The 22956-nt window shown below is 43.1% G+C and overlaps 1 protein-coding gene across 5 annotated transcripts in view; it reads right to left on the bottom strand.

Annotated features, from left to right (window-relative positions):
• The window catches only part of FAM13B (family with sequence similarity 13 member B), a 144551-nt gene that overhangs the window by 70558 nt on the left and 51037 nt on the right, over positions 1-22956 (bottom strand). For 2 of the 5 annotated variants that reach the window (XM_032425108.1, XM_032425109.1), the window contains exon 1: positions 9444-9772. The exons of 1 other annotated variant lie outside the window; for it this stretch is intronic. The gene's annotated coding sequence lies outside the window, so the exon portion shown is untranslated. Of the gene's footprint in view, positions 1-9443; positions 9774-22956 lie in introns of those variants that run through there. 2 more of the 5 variants (XM_032425106.1, XM_032425110.1) reach the window with 2 other exon arrangements.

The raw sequence follows: 22956 nt of genomic DNA, 5'->3' as shown, positions 1-22956 counted from the left end.
CACATCTACTTTCCACAATAACAATAACCGAAGATAATCAAATCATGAAGGAAAAGTAACTATTACTTACGAAAATATCTGAAGCACTTTACAAGTTATTTCTCACACCTAGAATAATGCTGTGAATCAGACACTTTCATATATATATAAAAACTGAAAGTGGGGCACCTGGGTGGCTCAGTCGGTTGGACTCCTGGTTTCAGCTCAGGTGGTGATCTCAGGATCTGAGGATCGTGAGACCCAGCCCTGAGTGGGCCTCCACTGTGGGCAAAGAGTCTGCTTAAGACTCTCTCTCCCTCTGCCCCTCCCTGCCCCGTGCTCGCTCACTCACTCTTTCTCTCAAATAAATAAATAAAAAGTATTATGAGCCTCAAGCTACTCAGCTTAACTTTAAAATTTGTAAATGATGATGCTAAAATATACTGGTGGATCTAACTGCAAATCTTTCTAATCTAAATGTTTTAAGTCTTAAGAAACCAGAACATTAAAATGAGTACTACTGGGGGCACCTGGCTGGCTCAATCAGTAGAGAATCTGACTCTTGATCTCGGGGTTATAAGTTTGAGCCCCACACTGGGAGTAGAGATTACGAAAGAAGAAAAGAAAAGAAAAGAAAAAAGAAAAGAAAAGAGAAGAGAAGAGAAGAGAAGAGAAGAGAAAAGAAAAGAAAAGAAAAGAAAAAAGAGGAAGAAAGGTAGATTAAAAAATAAAACGAGCATGGTACCTGGCTCAGTTGGCTAAGTGTCCGACACTTGGAAAGCAGCCTCAATTCTGATTCAAAAAGCCAAGGAGACCACGAGGTACCTCCCCCTATGCACATTCGCTCTCTCTCTCTCAAATAAATAAATCAATCTTAAAAAAAATATCTACATGAGGAAAGGTAACACTTTCTTTTTTTTTTAAAGATTTTATTTATTTGACAAAGAGAGACACAGTGAGAAAGGGAACACCAGCAGGGGTAGTGGGGGAGGGAGAAGCAGGCTCCCCGCTGAGCAGGGAGCCTGATACGGGGCTTGATCCCAGGACCCTAGGACCATGACCTGAGCCGAAGGCAGACGTTTAACGACTGAGCCACCCAGGCGCCCTGGAAAGGTAACACTTTAAATGCCTGTCTCCTGATTAAAAGGTAAGCCTGAATGTGCTAGAAGAAGATGCCTCCCGATAGGTTCCCTTTTCCCACAAGCACTCCAGCGTCACTGGTCCACTAACGTAGCATGATTTTCCATTAAGTCAAAGTGACTTATCAGCTAAATTAGCTCTTCACACTAAATACTAGCACAATGAGTGAGTGATCCTTTTTTAATAGCACTACAATTTAGAAGGTGACCAAAAATATCTGAGAAAGCATATATGCATTATAGAGAACACACACTGTAGACAGTTAAATGTGTGCATGTAACCTCAATTTGGACAAATTTTGACTCTTCCAGACTCCTCTATTCTAGTAACCTTTCACCTCTTTTCCATTGAAAACATGCACACCCAGCACCTACCACAAACTAATGAGCAAGGTTTTAAGAAGACTAGTTTATCACTTCTTATTGCACATTAATACAAAACTATAACACTTTATTTTTTTCATGTAAGGGGTACTATGGGTAATCCTACAACCTGTTCTTGGGTCCCTTGAAATCAGGACATTTCTCTTTTGAACAAACTTGTATAGAAACTGCTCAGGGGGGAAAAAAGAAAGAAAGAAAGAAAAGAAAGCTAGCACATGAACAAAAAAAGCACTTAATATACTTATTTTTGTATGTGTCCTCCCCACTAGATTGTGAAGTTTGAAAGCAAAAGATAGGACTTCTCCTTTGTTTCCTCAGTGGTGAACACTAAACAAAAGTAGGACTCCAGGGGTGCCTGGGTGGCTCAGATGGTTGGGCATCTGCCTTCGCCTCAGGTCGTGATCTCCTGGTCCTAGGATGGAGCCCCATCCCCGTATCAGGCTCCCGGATCAGCGGGGAGCCTGCTTCTCCCTCTCCCTCTGCCCCTACCCCCACTCCTGCTGTCTCCTTCTGTCTCAAACAAATAAATAAAATCTTTATTAAAAAAAAAAAAAATAGAACTCCAATATCTGACCTGATGCTATCATCTTTAGTGTACTTTCCAGTTCACTATCCAAATGAATCCTCACAACCATCCTATGTGAGATAAGCAGGACAGATCACCATTCCCTCTCTCAGAATAGGAACAAAAAAAATCTCAGGAAGCTGAAGAAACTGGTTGAAAGCCACTGAACTAGTGACTAGAACTCTATGACTGTTACCTTTTAAGTGGATGTTCTTTCAGGCAGCAATGACTACAATCATCACTGAAAACTTTAAAATTTCAGTGAAATATATGATATATTCCTAATTTATAAAACACTTAAACATTCTGTTCCTGCTACTCAAAAATCAATATTCAAACACTACAATATTCCTTAGTAGAAAAAAGTTTATCTTTTGAAATTATAAGTTTCTTTTTTTTTTTTAAAGATTTTATTTATTTATTTGACAGTGACAGACACAGTGAGAGAGGGAACACAAGCAGGGGGAGTGGTAGAGGGAGAAGCAGGCTTCCCGCTGAGCAGGGAGGCCAATGCGGGGCTCGATCCCAGGACCCCGGGATCATGACCCGAGCCGAAGGCAGATGCCTAATGACTGAGCCACCCAGGCACCCCTGAAATTGTAAGTTTCAAAAGTTACTCTACAATCAACCATAATATGGTCTGCTTTTCCTATAAAAACTCTCTCATCTTATCTGATTCTAAATTTGAGTTCCTTTGCCTTTCCAAATTTTTTTTAAAGAGGCTCTTGCCTAATGTGGAGCCCAACAAAGGGCTTGAACTCACAACCCTGAGATCAAGAACTGAGCGGAGATCAGGAGTTGGACGTTTAACCAACTGAGCCACCCAGGCGTGCCCCTCAATTTTCTTTAAGGATTTTAAGTAATCTGTACACTCAACATGGGGCTCAAACTCACAACCCCAAAATCAAGAGTCTCATGCTCCACTAACAGAGCTAGCTAGGCACCCCTGCCTTTCTGAATTTTTAATTCACTGTGACTAGTGTTTTTTTCCCAAATTAGGACCACAAAGCACCTACCCTCCCACCGCCCGCTTCCCTGCCAATCAACTAAGCACCCACTGTATCAATCAATAAGTGGTTTTCACACTACTGGGTACTAATCCAAAGAAAATGAAAACACTAATTCAAAACGACAGATGCACCCCTACGTTTACTGCAGCATTATTCACAACAGCCAAGATATAAAAGCTACCCAAATGTCCCATGAATGGTTAAAGATGATGTGGTACACACACACACACAATGGAGTATTACTCAGATATAAAAAAGAATGAGGGCGCCTGGGTGGCTCAGTTGGTTAAGCGACTGCCTTCGGCTCAGGTCATGATCCTGGAGTCCCGGGATCAAATCCCACATGGGGCTCCCTGCTCAGTGGGGGGTCTGCTTCTCCCTCTGACCCTCTTCCCTCTCGTGCTGTCTCTCATTCTCTCTTTCAAATAAATAAATAAAATCTTTAAAAAAATAAAAAAGAATGAGATCTTGCCATTTGCCACAACATGGATGGATGAAGATACTATGCTAAGAGAAGTAAATTAGAGAAAGACAAATACCATATGATTTAACTTATATTCATATACTGATAGAATAAACAATAACAGACTCATAAATACAGAGGAATGGGTAAGATAGATGAAGGGGATTAAGAGGTATAAACTTCCAGTTATAAGTCATGGAGATGAAAAGTACAGCAAAGGGAATGTATTAACAATACTGTAATAATGTTGTGACATATGGTAACCACAATTACTGTGGTGAGCGCTGAATAATGTATAGAACTGGCTGAGTCACTGTGATACACACCTGAAACTAATTTAACATTACAATGTCAAATATACTTCAACAATAAAAAAATTTTTTTGTTTCTTTTTACTTTTCCTCTCCAAATGTATGGAACAGCAGCTTGATAAAAGCAAAAATATTTTAAGAATAAGTAAATGGCTCAGGCGGTTAAGCACCTGCCTTCGGCTCAGGTCATGATCCCAGGGTCCTGGGATCGAGCCCCACATCAGGCTCCCTGCTCAGTGGGGAGTCTGCTTCTCCCTCTGACCCTCCCCTCTCTCATGCTCTGTCTCTCTCTCTCTCTCACTCTCTCAAATAAAATCTTTAAAAAAAAAAAAGAATATAACATAATAATAAAAAAAAGAGTAAACAGCTCAACATTTTCTGTTTTTCTATTCCTAAAAAGGACAATAATAAACTTGAGAGACATTCCTCTGAAAATTGTTTAAAATCAAAGAGATACGAATTATCATGCATCATATACAAAAGGAAAAGAAAATATACACTAGAGCGTGCCTGGGTGGTTTAGTTGGTTGAGCTTCTGCCTTTGGTTCAGATCATGATCCCTGGATCCCGGGATCGATCTGCCATCAGGCTCCCCGCTCCGCAAGGAGCCTGCTTTTCCCTCTGCCTGCCACTCCCCTTGCTTGTGTGCTCTCCCTCCCACTCTCTCTCTCTCTCTCTGGCAAATAAATAATACAATCTTTAAAAAAAGAAAATACACACTATAGCTAAGTAATAATTTGGCAGAAAAGATTGGAGTATTTCCCTCTAACAGAAATCCAGTAAATTTCATTAAGTTATCCTCTAAATCCACCTCATTTTCCTCAACCTAAGACTTTTACACATCCTGGTTCATCTACCTAAAACACTCTCCCCACTTCATCCTACTCATCTTCAGCTCTTACTCAAGTACTATTCTTGGAGGGGCTTTCTCCAACCTATTCAATCTAATGATCTCTCCCTGTTAAATTCTCTCGAGGCATATCATTCCTTGGCTCCAAAACATTCATCGTAAGTTTTATTATATACTTCTTTCTATGTTTAATGTCTTATTCTCCCAAGACAGCATAAGCTCCATGAAGTCTGCTGGTGTTTTTGTTTAAAAAAACAAAAAACAGCTTTATTAAGGTATAATTTTACATACCACAAAATTCACTCTTTTCAAGTGTACAATTCAATGATGCCTAGTAAATTTACAAAGTTATACAACTGTCACCAAGTGACTGCTTGTTAAGTTTGGAATTTAGGAGATAAATATTTGGTGAATGAATAAATGAATGAGTTACTCTTGTAATCCCATTACTACTACTATGTATTTGGTGTACCACATGATTTTGTGGCAAAATTGCCTTATTCCATTCCATTCCAAATATCCTTCCTTATTTCCATTTCCAATCAAAGTCAGCTCTTCTACAAGGCCCCAAATTGAACCTATTCACATATTAGCTTACTGCCTCGCTTGGGCAACAGTGACTCAGGTCAAGTTCATGTGTGCATACTACAATTCCTTTTTCTCTACCAAGTAATCTCCTCCTCTGCCCCTAGCCATGTTAATAAAACACTCAATAAAACAAAGGAAAGTTTAGAAGCGGTAATGTTACTCACTGGTGAAGACAGGGCCTTTATTTAATGGATGTACCTTTGTAATATTGAAGTGATGGAAGTAAGTTCTTGGTACTGACATACATCTAGTTGGGTTCTAAATATAGAGTGACCTACCATATAATTGGAAACCTTTTTCAGATATCATCAGTCCCTCTGTTGTTTATCCATGTATAAAACAGAAATTTTCTAGTTCAATTTTTTAAATAGTTTTTTAAATAGTTCACTTTTGGAACAGCTTTTCAGATAAAAGATTTAATTCATGTATAAAATAACTTTAAAAAGCTATTGTGGTGCAGCCGTTAAGCGTCTGCTTTCAGCTCAGGTCATGATCCCAGGTCCTGGGATCGAGCCCTCATTGGGCTCCCTGCTCGGCGGAAAGCCTGCTTCTCCGTCTCCCGCTCCCCCTGCTTGTGTTCCCTCTCTCGCTTTGTCTCTCTCTGTCAAATAAATAAATAAAATCTTAAAGAAAAAGAAAAAGAAAAATATTTTAAAAATTAAATTAAAATTTTAATATTAAAAATATTTAAATTTTTTTTTTAAAGTAACAACAAAGAGGGGCGCCTGGGTGGCTCAGTCGTTAAGCGTCTGCCTTCGGCTCAGGTCATGATCCCAGGGTCCTTGGATAGAGCCCCGCATTGGGCTCCCTGCTCAGCGGCAAGCCTGCTTCTTCCTCTCCCACTCCCCCTGCTGGTGTTCCCTCTCTCACTGTGTCTCTGTCAAATGTCTTTAAAAAAATAAATAAATAAAACAGAAAAAAAAAAATCCAAAAATGAGCAAAGGACGTGAACAGACATTTCTCCAAAGATACACAAATGAAGGGGCGCCTGGGTGGCTCAGTTGGTTAAGCGACTGCCTTCGGCTCGGGTCATGATCCTGGAGTCCCGGGATCGAGTCCCGCATCGGGCTCCCTGCTGAACAGGGAGCCTGCTTCTCCCTCTGACCCTCCCCCCTCTCATGCTCTCTCTATCTCATTCTCTCTCTCAAATAAATAAATAAAATCCTTAAAAAAAAAAAAAAAGATACACAAATGAAAAGACGTTCAACATCTTCATCTTTTTTTTTTTTTTTAAAGATTTTTATTTAGTTTTTGACAGAGAGACACAGTTGAGAGAGGGAACACAAGCAGAGGGAGTGGGAGAGGGAGAAGCAGGCTTCCCGCCGAGCAGGGAGCCCGATGCAGGGCTCCATCCCAGGACCCTGGGATCATGACCCGAGCCGAAGGCAGACGCTTAACTGAGCCACCCAGGTGCCCCTAACATCTTTATCTCTTAAGGAAATGAAAAGCAAAACCACAATGAAATACCAGCTCACCCCCATTAAGATGGCTACTATCAAACAAATCAACCAACCAACCAACCACAAGGAAAAAAAAAAAAGAAAGTAACAACTGTTAGGAGAGGATGTGGAGAAAATGGAACCCTTGTGCTTTGCTAACAGGAATGCAAAATGGTGCAGCAGCCCTGGAAAACAGTTTGGATGTTCCCCAAAAAGTTAAACATAGAATTACCATATGATGCAGCAATTCCACTGCTAGATACATACTCAAAAGAATGAAAAGCAGGGACTCAAAGAGACATTTGTACAGAAACATTCACAGCAGCATTATTAACAACAGGCAAAACACGTGTTAAAAAAGAGACAACAGGGGGCACCTGGCTGGCTCAGTCAGTAGAACATGTAACTCTTGACCTTGAGGGTGTGAGTTCAAGCCCCACATTGAGCATGAAGCCTACTTAAAAAAAAAGAAAAAAAAGAGAGAGAGAAACAGACAGACAATGGGTCCAAAATGGAGTCACCCAGGCTAAACCTAAATCACCAAACTAAAACTTAATATCTACCTAACTGCCTCCCCCAAGAATGTAATCTTAACCAGTCAGTCTGGAATTTCCTGGTCAGCACTAGTGAGGTAAACTGCCTGATAAGACTCAGGCTGTCCACCAAAGTATGGTGACCTGCCTGAAACAACCCACTCTTTGCTAGTAACTTCCTTGTCCCGCCTCCTTCTGCCTATAAAAGCCTTCCATTTTGTACAGCTCCTCAGAGCTCCTTTCGATCTGCTGGATGGGATGCCGCCTGATTCATGAATAGTTGAATAAAGCCAGTAAGACTGTTAAATTCAATTGAATTCCGTTTTTTTTAACAGGGAGAAACAATCCAAATGTCCATCAACAGATGAATAAACAAAATGTTGCATACACATACAATGGAATTCAGCCTTAAAAAGGAAGTAAATTCTAATAACACAGATGAACCATGAAAACATGCTAAATGAAATAAGCCAAACACAAAAGGACAAACACATTCCACCTACTTGAGGTACCAAGAACAGGCAAATTTATAGAGACAGAGGATAGAATAAAGGTTACCAGAGGTTAAGGGTAAAAGGGAATGAGGAATTACTGTCTACAGAGTCTCTGTTTGGGATGATAAAAAAAGTTCCTTAAATATTAGATAGTGGTAATGGTTGCACAACATTGAAACTGTACTTAATGCCGTAACTTGTTCATTTAAAAATTGTTAAAATCGTAAATTTTGTTATGAATTATTTAACCACAATTTTTTTCAAGCATTGCTACAGTAATTTCTACTATTATATCCTCCAATATTAGTGTACAATGAAGAAGCCATGCACAGACGAGAGATTATTCATAAACGATAATAAAAATAGCTGTCATTTTACTGGTGAGGGAGGAGTGACAAGTCACAATGCATTTATTTCAGCCATTTTCTGTCCTAAAACAATGGCATTCTAATAAAAAACATACTGTAACATTTACTTCATTCAGTGAAGAATTTTATGACACTGTGATATGCCTTTCTACATCTTTCTAAGGACTTAAGTTGTGTCAAAAATCCCTACTTGGTGACACAACTAAACTGGAGAAAATACTGCCCTAATTTTAAAAGCAGCATAGATTAATAAAAGAGGAGCTCCCAATGGAGACACAAATAGAGCCTGTCCAATTTCATCAAGTAATTAGTAAATGCACAGTACGCATGAGAAACCCAGGCCAACAAGTATGGCTACTGTACTTGGAAAAAGGAAAGTTGAAGACACAGCCTCACGTTAACTCAGAAAGTCATTACCTCAAACTATCATTTAATGTCTGCCTTTAAAAGTGCATCCCAGTTATTTAATGTCCATAGTATGCATTACCGTGGTTCCGACTGTCATTTTTAGATTATCAGCTCCTTGAAAAGAAGGTAAATGTCGAACTTGAGGTACTTTTCTCGATGATTAAATGGCATAATGCGGAACCGAATGAAATTCTACAACTGCCTTTCTAAAACTCAGTTTGATTTTTAATTAATTACAAACAAAGTCTACCAGTTTCTCACTTGTCAAGTGTGCCAACCGATTCAATTTCCTATAGCCTTATCTCGGAAAGCAGTCGCCCCATCTGAAACTTAATGCTGTACCCCCTCTGGCCTGCGTATTCAAAGTGCACTCTAGACAAGCCCCGAATGTACCAATTTTGGCTATATTCTCCGAGCGATTTAAGGAAGTCAGCAACCACTCATCTCACGTGATCTTAAAAAGGGGCGCAGTTGAGCCCAGATTAAACCACACTTTTTTTTTTTTGCACCAACTTCACCGACCAGCATCAAGGAAGTGGGCAGGGAGGTGGCGCGGTCTGGTGTTCAGCGGAGACTAGCAAACGGGTGGGTTGCTGTGCCTTGGACTTTGGGGGAGCTAGGAGGTAAGAAGGCACACCCGCTCACGCGCACTGCAGCGGCTGAAAAATCGAAGACTGCCACACCCCTCAGCAGCCCGGGCACGGCTTCATCTCCTCAAGCTCGAGCAGAAAGGGGGCCCGCTCTACGTACTAGCCCATCTTCAGGGCACTGCCCCCAACCCGGGCACCCCGACGTGCAACGCCCTTGAGCACCGCGCGGGTGGGACTAGGCGCTGGGGGGCGCAGAGGGGGAGAGCCGCGGGGCTGGGCGACCGGCGCATGCGCAAATAAGGGTACCCGCCCGTTCACCTACCGTTGGAACCGCGACGCCCCGTTCCCCGGCCGCGGCCGCTTCTCCAGGACCTGCGGCGACGGCAATAGAGCGAGAACTGAGGCCCCAGGTGGCTCCGCGGCCGGCGAGCCTCCTCCTGTGGCGGCCGCTGGCAGGACGCTAAAGCGACGGCTGTGGCGCGGGGCCAGCCCGGTAAGCAACCCCCGGATGCCCCCGGCGGTGGCGGCGGCGAAGACGCGGAAGAGGGGGCAGGAGCGGCGACTGAAGCAGCGACTGAAGCAGTGGCTGAAGCGCAGACCCTCCCTAACGGCGAGCGGGAGGAGAGCGGAGGGCGGAGGGCGGAGGGCGGGCGGAGGCCGGGCCGGACGTGACGTGCGTGGGAGGGGGCGGGGCAGACCCGCGGGCGGGGGCGGGGCGTACCCGCCCCAATGGGGCGGGGGGTCCCCAAAGCCCCTCGCCGCAGCCTAGCAGCCTGTGGGTTTTAGAACCCACCCTGCTTTTCCCGCCCCAAACGTGGGCACCTGAGTTAGAGTGCGAGAAGCCCGGCGCGGGCCAAAAGGAGGTGTTGGGGTTCCTCAGCCAGAGGCGTTTGGAAAGAAGATAGAGAAAACTCGGGAGGGGACGTAGGAGGGATAAAGAATAAATCTGGAAGACCGAGGTCTCCTGGTCTCTGCAGAGTGGGCCGTGCCCTCCTGCAGAAGGCCCGGGAAACCCGGGCGCCCTTATCCAGGTGAGGAGCACGGAGACCAAAAGCCACCAGACAGGCCGAAGCGATGACTCACGTTCCCATTCCCAGCGTTGGGGGTCAGATCGGGGACCCTGCCCGCCCTCCACCCTTCCTCTTCACCTAAGGACAAGACCTACACTCCAGAGAGAACATACATGTCTCTAGTGTGGAAACCGTCTGGGAATGACAGTTGATAGGCTACATGTTCACAGGGAGTTACCTACACTAAACCAGAGGTTCAAAGGCAGAGCTGAAAGGAGGCATAAAGAATAAGGCGCCCTCTGAGCCTAGGGAGTTGGTACTTGCTTGCATGGCCACCCAGACCGACCCTGCGGCTCCCACGCGCTCACAGAGGTGTGAATATTCAGCCAATCTCTTCTTTCCTTTAGCGTGTTAAGGGCTTTGAGATATTCCATTGACTAAAACGCAGTGTTCTGTTTTTGGACTCCTTGATGGCTGGTAGACCCACACCCGCACAAAGAACTCTGGGTGTCTGTAAAAATATAAATGGCCACAATTCGGTGTCTCCTGCCTGCCTGAGGTGCAAGTCAGAAAATGCCAAACAAGAACCCTCACAGAACTTGGGACGAGATTTTTTTAAAAAAAGAAAAGAAAAAGTCACCCTGTGAGATGATCTGTAAATGTGTTGCAGAGGCTGGGGTAGCTCCCAATTTTCATCAGAGAGTAAAATAAATCATCTGTAACTTCAGTGTCACATGCCCAGTTGATGCTGTCATAAAAGAAGGGTGGGGTCCATCAAGAGCCTAGAACCAGCAGAATCTGAATAAGAATGTAGTGTGGGCTCCCACTCTGTCCAGGAGAGAGGCTACTGATTGCAATGACCAGGATCAATAGCTATTATCAGGACAGGTAAAAATGAATTCAAATTCAATCCCTCACTCAGCAAATAGTCACTGAATGCTTACTGTGTTCTATTCTCTCTGTACTGATCAGCAAATAAGATCTCTGCCTTTATTGAATTTATATACTAGCAAACTTAAATTCTGGATATCCTTTAAGAACATGCAAAGACCCATGCTCTGGTTCCATACCCATGAAGTAGTCTTCCCATCACTTAAGGGGTCTCAAGTAAATAAACCCACTAAGAAGCAATTGTCCAAGGCACATGACTAGTACTGGTTAAACTAGCTATACACTCTTTCTCAATAAATTCACGTCAGGGTTATAAATCAGCTTCTGTTCACTGGGTTGAATTATCAAGGCGTTATATCAAAAAAAAAATTGTTTTATCCATATTAATTTCACAGAGCCTGATTAAGCTTAAGTGAGGTAATCTTGCCAAACCGAGGACCAGACAGGCCTCGGTTTCGTAGCAGCCCAATCAAGATGCAGCCTACGCGTTCAGCCTTGTATCTTTCTTTAAACATCTTAAATGGAAGCTTTACCTGTGGTTCCACACTTGAAGAACAGGGGGGACACGATTGCTTCTAAAGCTTAATCATAAGCTAGTGAAACTTAGAGTAAAAACCTTCCTGTCCCTTCACCACCTATGTAACACAGGCTCTTGTTGACATAACTGACTGTAATAGATACATTACTCTGAGTATGAAACCCAAGACTGTAAGCTCCCAGAGGACAGAGATTGCCTAGCATTTACGGCCCCACTCCCAACATATGGGCTCCCAAAAACAAATGAATCGATTTAATGACCATTTTCCCCTGTAAAACTCAAGAACATGTCCTTGGAAGATATCTTTTCCAGATCCCACTTCATAATATGTAACCAGTGTGATACGTGACCAATATGAATCCATGCAAGATTCAGGAGTATCATTTTAAAAAACAAAAACAAACCAAAAACTCTTTATTTTTTTATCTTTCACCATCCCTTTAAACCTGGGTAGTGGGAGTACACCTGTTATACACTTGATTCAGGCAGGTTTCATGAGTTCCATGGTCGCCCTTAGGAATAGAAAATTCCTAGGGTGTTTGAGAGGTGCCTGGCTGGCTCAGTCAGTAGAGCTTATGACTCTTGATCTCGGGGTCGTGAGTTTAAGCCCCATGTTGATCCGAGCAAAAGCACTCTGTTTTGGCTGTTCTTTTACTCTTTCAGCCCCTTGGAATCTGGAGGCCTACCTCCAACTTCTTGTGTGCTGAAACTTGTTTTTCTCTGTAAGGACCCTGTCAGATAAGATCTAAGACCGCTCTCCCACTGGCCCGTTTGCAAGTGACCCTGGGGCCACCCTGTCTAGTTGTGCGTGGTGATGCACTCCACACCCTAGGGAGTGCTGTTCTCATCATCCTTGTTGTAGATTTGTATCTTTATTTTGACAGTTTTCCAGCAGGTGGCAGTAGAGTGTTTTGTGCAAAGTAAATTAGTGTGACTGTTTTCCAATAGACGTCGTCAAGCGTCTGGATGAGAGAACTTCTTTCTCATCGTGCTGTTTAGGCTAGTGGTAGTGCTCTATGGTCCACACCTGGTCTACGTGAATCTCTCGTGCACTTTTTGCCCAAACAAACTGGGGAGTACAGGCCAACCCAGTGCGGTTTCAGCATTCCTCTGCTCTTTTGCCAAAACAGTTGCCAGCCCTTCTCTTGTCCTCCATATTTTCCAGGCAGGAATCAGACACAGGTCCACTGTGCCCCTCTAACTACAAGAGGCACATCTGAAGTACTCTGAGTAGTTCCACTGAAGGTTCCTCTCCCTCAGCTTGTGGTAAAACTAAGGCAGGCGTCTAGTAAGAATTCACGCATTGCAGCAAAGTCTCCAAAGAAATAATATTCTCACTTGACCTTTTGAAACTTGTTGTAAGCATTTTAGTTATCTACCTGAGTCTGTCTAAATTTCTAGGGGGAGTCCATTTCAGAACTCACTTTAGTGAGTTTTTTGGAGGGTGGGGGCATTTGTTAGATTTTTTTTTTTTTTTTTTGTAATATCCTGGTGCTTCAGTTAAAAACAGTAGTTCTCAACCAAGGATAATTTTTATGGCCATGTCTAAAGACACTTCTATGAGCTTTTGGTGCTATTGGCACCCAGCGGGGGAAGTGCTATTGGCATCTAGCAGGTAGAGGTCAAGGACACTGCTAAACTTCCTATGATGCATGGGACAGCCTACCCCACAAGAAAGAATTATCTAGCTGAAAATGTAACATCTTGTGACAAAAAGAATTTCTACACTTTGCAGTCACTGTAAGTAAGAAGGCTCCTCAAAATTACATCACTTTTTTTCTTCCTTTTGCCTCCAAATGTTTCACCTCTAGATGTAGAAGTTACATTTTAATATATAATTAGTGTCAAAACCAGCATTTCAGATAGCTGTTTGGCCAGGATGAGAAGTGACTAGTGTGTTGCTAAGACTTCCTCTGAAGGTGAGGCCTGCCAGAAAAATTATTATTTCAGGTGAAATTTTTTAGGTATTTCTTTGCAAGGTGACTTTTATAGCCTAGGAAAACAAACACCTTACCCAGCTTCTCTGAGCAGAGGCTTTCGGCCCCCCAGAAGTAAAGTCGGGGTGCCTGGGTGGCTCAGTCGTTAAACATCTGCCTTCAGCTCAGGTCATGATCCTGGGGTGCTGGATCGAGCCCCGCATCAGGCTCCCTGCTCAGTGGAAAGCCTGCTCCTCCCTCTCAACTCCCCCTGCTTGTGTTCCCTCTCTCGCTGTGTCTCTCTCTGTCAAATAAATAAACAAAATCTTTAAAAAAAAAAAGAATGTGAAGTCATGAGTCAAATCACTATAGAAGAAATATCTATTTGCTGCAACCCCAAAACACATTCTACATGCCAGGGAGGACTTCAGCATGTCTGCCTCCCCAGGGTTACCTGTGTCACGGGGATGAGACTGAAGTTAGGGAGCAGCTCTCTGTCTCTGTAGTGCTTTACAGCGGACACCCTCATTATTCAAGGAGGATGCAAATGGACCTCCCCCTCAGCCCTACCCCTCGAATACTTTGATTGAATTCAGCTCTTCTAGATGCAGCAGGATGTTGAGCCCTTCTCTTGTGCCTTCAGTAAGGAAACTTTGATTATTTAAGTGTCCACCTCACCCTTACTGATCTCATATCTGGCCAAAGCTATTAGAGGACCGGCACAGAGATTAACTTTTGTTCACTCAAGGCTGCTATTATCTTTTTTAATACAGCGTTCCTAAGAAACTGGAGCCATAGTAGCCAGCAAAAGCGAAAAAGACATATCCCACCCCCACCAATCCTATCACTTAAAAAGTAAAATAGGGCGCCTGGGTGGCTCAGTCGTTAAGCGTCTGCCTTCGGCTCAGGTCATGATCCCAGGGTCCTGGGATCGAGCCCCGCTTCGGGCTCCCTGCTCCGCGGGAACCTGCTTCTCCCTCTCCCACTCCCCCTGCTTGTGTTCCCTCTCTCGCTGTGTCTCTCTCTGTCAAATAAATAAATAAAATCTTTAAAAAAAAAAAAAAGTAAAATAGCCACAATAAACATTCAATACTTATGAATGTCGAACCTGGAATAAGAACATTGAACTTATAATAAGAAAACCTGGGGGCGCCTGGGTGGCTCAGTCGGTTAAGCATCTGCCTTCGGCTCAGGTCATGATCTTGGGGTCCTGGGATCGAACCCAGAGATCGGGCTCTCTGCTCAGCGGGGAGCCTGCTTCTCTCTCTCCCTCTGCTGCTCCCCCTGCTTGTATTCTCTCTCTCTCTCTCTGTGTCAAATAAATAAATAAAATCTTAAAAAAAAAAAGGAAGAAAACCTGTATTTGTGTTCTAGCCCTTTCACTTAGTAGCCATGTGACTCTGATCAAGGTACTTAACCTAAATGCACCTTAGAGTCCCCATTGGTAAAATAGGAAAAATGATAGTGAAATGAATTGGTATGCTTAAAAGTGTTTTATAAGCAGTATACATTTTTTTTTTTCACTCTTCTCTCCTATGCCGCTTTCAGAAACCTAAAGAAGTCTCTGGAGATGTTTTGCCACCGTCTGGGTTTTTATTACTAGCAATGAGCCCCATGTGGAAGTCTTTCTTGGCAGAAGTTACTAAATACTTGTAAATTTATTTTTAAGTGAAAACCAACAGCCACTAAGAACCCCAAACTCTCGGTGCTATTTTTAAGATATTCTGAACCCTGTGAATTGTAATACATAGGAGCGTGCCTCCTCCCTAATTAGGAAGCATATTTACACTGCCCACTTATAGAAGAAGATATACCTATAGATAAGTATGGGAAACATGCAGTTTTGTGTGCAAGAAAAACTGCACAGGACACGATGTTGTAACTACCTGGACTCCCACAAAGCAGTAAAACGCTATCGAAGTCAGTCAAACTCAACTAATTTTTTTTCCTGAAGTATTCGTGTATACTGGGAAAAAAGAAAGGACTAAAAACTCCACAAAATTAAAATTTTCTCATAAAGAAGGAACTCACCATGAGAGAGTGGTATTGCTGGCTCTTCTGAGGAATGCAGTGGAATCTGCCTGGGCCACTTTCCCCAGGACCATTGTGCCAGCATGCGAGAATGCATGTTCTTCATAAACAAAAAAAAAAAAAAAAATATTTCTCGCTGCAAAGAGAAGAAACTGTTCCAGGGTGTACAAATCCCACGCCAACATCCAAAATAATGGCAAATACTGTTCTGATCTTAGCAAACCCAAGTAACCTTTGAGCCATTTATTTATTCAACACATATTTCTTGAGCAACTATTATGGGTCCAGCACTGTGTTAGGGCATATAATAGTGATCTCTGCCCTGAAAAAGCTTCATCTTACATATCTCTGGAATAGAATGTTTCTGGAATAGAACCAAAGCTCACATAATGTTTATTTCTTCTTCCATATTCACTCACACAGCTACTGGTACCATCCAGTTTGGAGAGCTACAACAATTGACAGTAATGCTCATCTTTGCCAAGTCCACATTTTTGGCCTGATCGCTCAGAATTCACTGTATGACAATAATATAAGCCAATGAGATCATTAGCTATAAGACTAAGTTGTTTTGGGGGCACCTGGGTGGCTCAGTCAGTTAAGCGTCTGCCTTCGGCTCAGGTTATGATCCCAGGGTCCTGGGATTGAGCCCTGCATCAGGCTTCCTGGGAGCCTGCTTCTCCCTCTCCCTCTGCCCCTCCCCCTGCTTGTGCTCTCTCCCTCTCTCTCTCTCTCAAATAAATAAAATCTTTATTTAAAAAAAAAGACTAAGTTGTTTTGGCTTCTTGATTAAATTCCCATAGTCAATCCACAATCAGAACTTTTATTGTTTAAAAAAGAGGGGATGGTGCCTGGCCGGCTCATTTGATAGAGCATGTGACTCTCGCTCTCAGGGTCGTGGGTTTGAGCCCCACATCGGAGGTGGAGTTTACAAAAAAAAAAAAAAGATATCTTTTTCTCTTCTCCCCTCTCCCTATATCCATGTAAGGGAAATTTAAAAAGTGCTCAAAGATTCAATGAGATTATGACCCTCACAAAACCATGGGCATTCTGCTACCCAGGTAGGAAAAAGAAATCCAGAAATCCAGGCCGGAGTATCTTGCCATTCTGTGTACCCTTCCTCTCCCTCAGAAGGTTTAGGCTCTTGGATCTTCCTACCATTTGACCAGCCAGACTCCTCAAACTCCTTTCATTAGGGCCACACCTTCTCTGGCAAACTAACAGCCCAAATACTTGCATATTGCAATCTAAATGCAACCATATTTACGCCAAATATTTTCACCTGACTGTTCTTTTTCACTAAAGACAGGGTATATAATGATTTACAGAAGCATCTAGTGTTTTTCCAGTCCCCAAGCTCATCAGAGAGAAACTCTGAAGTATGAAGGCTTACTTTCTTTTTTAAGATTTTATTTATTTATTTGACAGAGACACAGCAAGAAAGGGAACACAAGCAGGGGGAGTGGGAGAGGGAGAAGCAGGCTCCTCAATGAGCAGGGAGCCCGATGCGGGGCTCGATCCCAGGACCCTGGGATCATGACCTGAGCTGAAGGCAGATGCTTAACGACTGAGCCACCCAGGCGCCCCTGAAGGCTTACGTTCTTATTTCAGTCTGATAGTGATGGAAACCAAACTGTACACAGGGGAGAAGTATTACAGTTATTACGCATGTCTTATCACCCTTTCAGAGCATGGCACTGCCTGTATGCTACATGAGCGTCTTACCAAAAATAAGCACCATAAAAACACTTGTTGAAAAAGAAATGGCCCTTAGCATAACCAAATTTGTCGTCTTTTTTTTTTTTTTTAAGATTTATTTCTTTACTTGAGAGAGAAAAAGGGAGGAGCAGAGGGGGAGGGAGAGTCTTTTTAAAGATTTTATTAATTTATATGACAGAGAAAGAGAGAGCACAAGTAGGCAGAGTGGCAGGCAGAGGGAGAGGGAGAAGCAGGCTCTCCGCTGAGCAGGGAGCCCGACGTGGGGCTCGATCCCAGGGATCACGACCTGAGCCGAAGGCAGACGCTTAACCAACTGAGCCACCCAGGCACCCCAAATTTGTTGTCTTTTAACAAGGTTTTGCTAGTGGTTTCTTCTTGTTTGCTTTATGTGTATTGTTTTCCTCCACCTGGAATACTTGGATACTTCTTACTCATTGATGCACTTAAAAATATTTATTGAGCTCCTAGAATGTACCAGGTACTGTGCCAAGTGCTGGTGACATAGCAGTGAGCACAGTAGATATGTTCCTGCCTTGTGGAGAACACAGTGTGATTATGTCAGTAAGCCTAAGTCCAGTTTAAGTGTCCTAAGTATCACTTTATCTGGGCAGCCGCTGTGACCTCATGTAGGTTGGATAAGGAATCTGTTTTCTCTGGGCCTCAGACATCTTGCCCATATTTCACACTGGAGACTTCCCCCAAACTCACATCCCTAAAGGAGAACACACAAAAAAGCCTGACCTACCAAAGGAAAGGGTAAGGAAACCTGAATGTCTCCACCTTAATTGAGGATGGAGTAGAGAAAAAGAAAACTCTCCTCTGAGATTTCCTAAACAAGTTTTACAAGCATATTGAGGCAAGCAGAATTTCATACTACCTGTGGGAACCAGAAAACCCTGAGCTGAAAATTATAAAGGTGATCACTTTAGTGCCCCCAGTCACCTTGCATAAGCAAAAGTAAAAATCCTCTCTGGAGGGTCAACTAGGTGGCTCAGTAGGTTAAGTGTCTGCCTTGGGCTCAGGTCATGATCGCAGGGGTATGTTTCTCCCTCTCCCTCTGCCCCCCGCCCCCCCGCTCGGTGCTTGCTCGCTCTCTATCTCACTCTCTCTCTCAAATAAATCTTAAAAAAAAAAAAAAAAAAAAAAAAGGAAATAATGAGCTTCAGAATAATACCAGCAATGACTGCAAGTGTTCTAGTTATCAAATAAAGTATATGTGTGACACTGTGATATAATAAGAAATACATATTTGGTCTTTTTCTCTAGTTCTTGGCACAGAGCTGCTTAAACACTTGTCATTTCCTGAGTAATAGGGGTAAAAGGAGTGTATTTCGTTATTCATAATACGTCCCTTTTTCCATCACACCTGAGCTTATGCTAATAAGTTGACTTAGAGTGGGGCCCTAGATAGCCTCAGCTGGGGCTGATGCCAGAAAAACCAAATGATGAGGGTTAGAACTTGGCAACCCCCCCCACCCCCCTCCCCTCCCGGCCCGACCTCCTGGGAAGGAAAGAGGAAGTTGGAGATGATAAGCTCTATAAAAACTTGAACAACAGGGACGCCCAAGTGGCTCAGTCGTTAAGCGTCTGCCTTGGCTCAGGTCATGGTCCCAAGGTCCTGGGATTGAGCCCCGCATCGGGCTCCCTGCTCCGCGGGAGGCCTGCTTCTCCCTCTCCCACTCCCCCTGCTTGTGTTCCCTCTCTCGCTGTGTCTCTCTCTGTCAAATAAATAAAATCTGAAAAAAAAAAAACAAACTGGGGCACTTGGGTGACTCAGTTGGTTAAGTGACTGCCTTCGGCTCAGGTCATGATCCTGGAGTGCCGGGATTGAGTCCCGCATCGGGCTCCCTGCTTGGCAGGGAGTCTGCTTCTCCCTCTGACCCTCCCCCCTCTCATGTGCTCTCTCTCTCTCTCTCTCTCTCTCTCTCAAATAAATGAATAAATAGAATCTTAAAAAAAAAAACTTGAACAACAAGAGTTGATGAGCTTCTGGGTTGGTAAATGCATCCATGAGCTGTGACAGTGGTAACCCACATTCCTCAGGGACAGAGTTTCTTAGGCTTAGGACCCTTCTGCACCTCGCCCTAAATACCTCTTCATCTGACTATTCATTTGTATCCATTATAATATCCTTTATAGTAAACCAGTTACAGAAAGTGAAGTGTCTCCCTGGGTTCTGTGAGCCATTATAGGGAATTACTGAACCTGAGGAGAAGGTCATGGGAACACCCCTGATTTGTAGCCAAGTCAGTCAGGAGTGGGGGTAACCTGGGGACCCTCTGAAGTGGGGGAGCAGTCCTGTGTTTGTTTTGGAGTGATTAGATGTGAGATCCACTCAACCAGCATTGCTGGCTTGGAAGAGGTAGGGGGACTGAGCCACTCAGGCGCCCCCTAAAATCTTTAATAAAAATAAAAAGTTGCAGGAGTACCTGGATGGCTCAGCTGGTTAAGCGTCTGCCTTCAGCTTAGGTCATGGTCCCAGGGTCCTGGGGTCGAGTCCCACATCGGGCTTCCTGCTCATCGGGGAGCCTGCTTCTCCTTCTCCCACTCCCCCTGCTTGTGCTCTCTTTCTCTCTCTCCCTCTCAAATAAATAAATAAGATCTCTAAAAAAAAAGCTGCAAATATCACACAGAGAGCTCCCAGTTTCTCTTAATGCTAGTACCTAATGCCTTTTTCTAAAAAACAAGGACATTAGAGCAGTTTTAGGTTCACAGCAAAATTGAGCAGAAGGTAGAGACTTTGTAGATACTCTCTGCCCCCACATATGAATCTGTATTTTTAAGCCACTAAGTTTGTGGCAGTTTGGTAGAGCAATAGTAAAAAATAAATACAAAAGCAAGTGGCATTTTGAGAAGGAAAAAAAGAGAGATGTAGGCATATATACACATACTGTAAAATGCTGTTAAAAAAAATTGGCGGGACGCCTGGGTGGCTCGGTCAGTTAGGCGTCTGCCTTCGGCTCAGGTCATGATCCCAGGGTCCTGGGATGGAGCCCCGCATCGGGCTCCCTGCTCCGCGGGAAGCCTGCTTCTCCCTCTGCCACTCCCCCTACTTGCGCTCTCTCTTTCTCTCTCAAATAAATAAATATTTTTTTTAAATTGGCTTTATTGAACAATTCATGAATCGGGCAGCATCCCATCTAGCAAATAGAGGGGAGCCCTGAGTTCAAAATGGAAAGTTTTTATAGGTAGAAGCAGGATGGGACAAGGAAGTTAAAAGCATGGGGGTTTTATCAGACAGATTACCTCACTAGTACCGACCAGGAAATGCCAGATTGACTGTTTTAAAATTCCACTTCTGGGAGAGGCTGAAATTGCAATTATGTTAGGTATTAAGTCTTGGTGGGGCTAGCACAGGTGACTCCATGGGCCTGTTGTTTCTTTTTAACTATGCTAAAGAAAAATGAGAGAATAATTAATCTAAAATTCAGTATAATTGTTACTTCTAGTGGAGGGTGTGGAGCATAAATGGGACCCCCCCCCCCAAGAACAGGGCTGCACTAGCCTGTAAGTGACTTCTATGGGAACTAGAAAAAAGACTGTTCTTTGGGCAGATGAATTAGAAAACTTTGTACCCAAGGAAAAGGTCCCATCATCCTCCAGGAGATCGCCCTCCCCTTGACTAGGACCTTTGTGGAGTGCCCAGTTTATACCACAGTGCTGGCAGCCCCACCAAGGAAAATATTCTACTTTTCAAGCTGGGTAGAGGGTACATGGGGTTTGTTTTTCATAATTATCCTTCAAACTATATACACATACACACACACACACATATAAAATATACTCTTCTATTGGTATTGATCACAGTTTTTTAAAATGTTAAAATATTCAGTGATGTGATGAAATGCGTACCATTCCATCCCGTGCAGAGCTTTGCCAGTAGACGGGCACCATTCGTGCTCTGTGTACAATCTAAAAAGCAGGGAGATTTGAAGGATATCGGAGTGATGTTTTTTTTTTTAACATATTTTTTTTTAATTTTCAGGTATATTTTATTTTTATTATTATTATTTTTTAAGTAATCTCTACACCCAATATGAGGTTTGAACTCACCACCCAGAGATCGAGAGTTGTATGCTCTGCTGACTGAGCCAGCCAGGCGCCCCTAGAGTGATATGTTTCTTAACTCCATGTAAGCTCTTTCCAGAGTTGGGGCAAATTATCCACAAGCAGGAAAACAGGATTCCCCTTCTTTCAGCCCTTATCTCTGTCTTAAATAAGAGGTTTTGTCTGTGTTCTCACCTGGATATTTTACACAGTGGTAGGAGCTGAATGTACAAACCACAGAGAAGTTAGTGGGCACCTATAATCCAAGAACACTCCCTGAGACCTAAAGAGAAATTTCATTATTAGAGATCTAGTATGTCTGATAAAATCTGACCTGCTGACCTGAGAGGAAGCAAACAGACAGATGAACTTAGAAGGTTCTATCCCAGCCTAGGAGTCTTGGATTCTGAGATACTGCAACTCTAGGATTGCCTTGACTCTTCCAAAGAAGCCCAGGACCTTTTCTTTTCTCTTCTTTTCTTTGTTCTTTTCTTTTCTCTTCTCTTCTTTTCTTTTCCCTTTTCCTTTTCCTTTATCTTTTCCTTTTCCTTTCCTTTTCCCTTTCCTTTTCCTTTTTAACAGAGCACCTTGGAAAAGAGAGGGGGCTACTGAAACACCTCTCCTTCATTCCCATGCAGTCCTGCTATTTTCAGAAGGGGTCATTTGGGTTCACTGGTCCATTAGTCCAAGCCTCAAACCAGGGAGAGGAAGTTTTGCTACTTAAATACAATCTTTTCCCATCCTTCCAGACCTAAGAAATGTATGGCTTTACTCAACTGTGATGTTGGATGTAGACAACTACTCAACTAGTCAGCTGAAAGATAGTCTAATTCACACTGCCATCCTTTTTTTAAAATTGTTTTTTCGGGGTGCCTGGGTGGCTCAGTCAGTTAAGCATCTGCCTTTGGCTCAAGTCATGATCCCAGGGTCCTGGGATCGAGCCCCACGTTGGGCTCCCTGCTCAGCTGGGAGTCTGCTTCTCCCTCTCCTTCTGCCCACCCCCACTCATGCTCTCTCTCTCACTCGTGCTCTCTCTCTCTCAAATAAATGAATAAAATCTTTTAAAATAAAAAATAAAAATAAATAAAATTGTTTTTCCAAATATAAAAATAATACATAATCACTGGGAAAATTCCAAAAATTTAGAAGAATAAAGAATAAAAAGCAAAATTCTCTCTTTACCCTCTAATCTTACTCCCCTCCCCACAAGTAAATTTTATGAAGCATATCCTCCCAGACCTCTTTCCATACATTTACATAATGCACACACTCACACAATTGCTTTTCTTGACATAAATGGGATCATACTATAATATTCTATAGTATGCTTTTTACACACAATATTCCATGGAAATTTACCCATTTTAGTAAAATTTAGGTTGTTTCCAGTTTTCTCCATTAACAGTAGTGAAAAAATTCTTTTACAAAAAAAAAAAAAAGTAGACTGCGAAGACCTACATAAACCACACAGTAAAATTCTTTTACAAAGGAAAAAAAAAGCAGTGCAATAAATGTTTGTATACTCATGTATATATTTGTGTATAAGAGATTCCCGGAAACAAAACTGCTGATTAGAAGAGTAACACATTTGGGGCGCCTGGGTGGCTCAGTCGTTAAGCGTCTGCCTTCGGCTCAGGTCATGATCCCAGAGTCCTGGGATCGAGCCCCACGTCGGGCTCCCTG

The sequence above is a fragment of the Phoca vitulina genome, unplaced genomic scaffold (genome assembly GCF_004348235.1).
Source record: "Phoca vitulina isolate PV1807 unplaced genomic scaffold, GSC_HSeal_1.0 scaffold32, whole genome shotgun sequence".
NCBI lineage: Eukaryota > Metazoa > Chordata > Mammalia > Carnivora > Phocidae > Phoca > Phoca vitulina.
The sequence above is the reverse complement of the archived record's forward strand: the minus strand, read 5'-3'. Positions and strand labels throughout refer to the sequence as shown.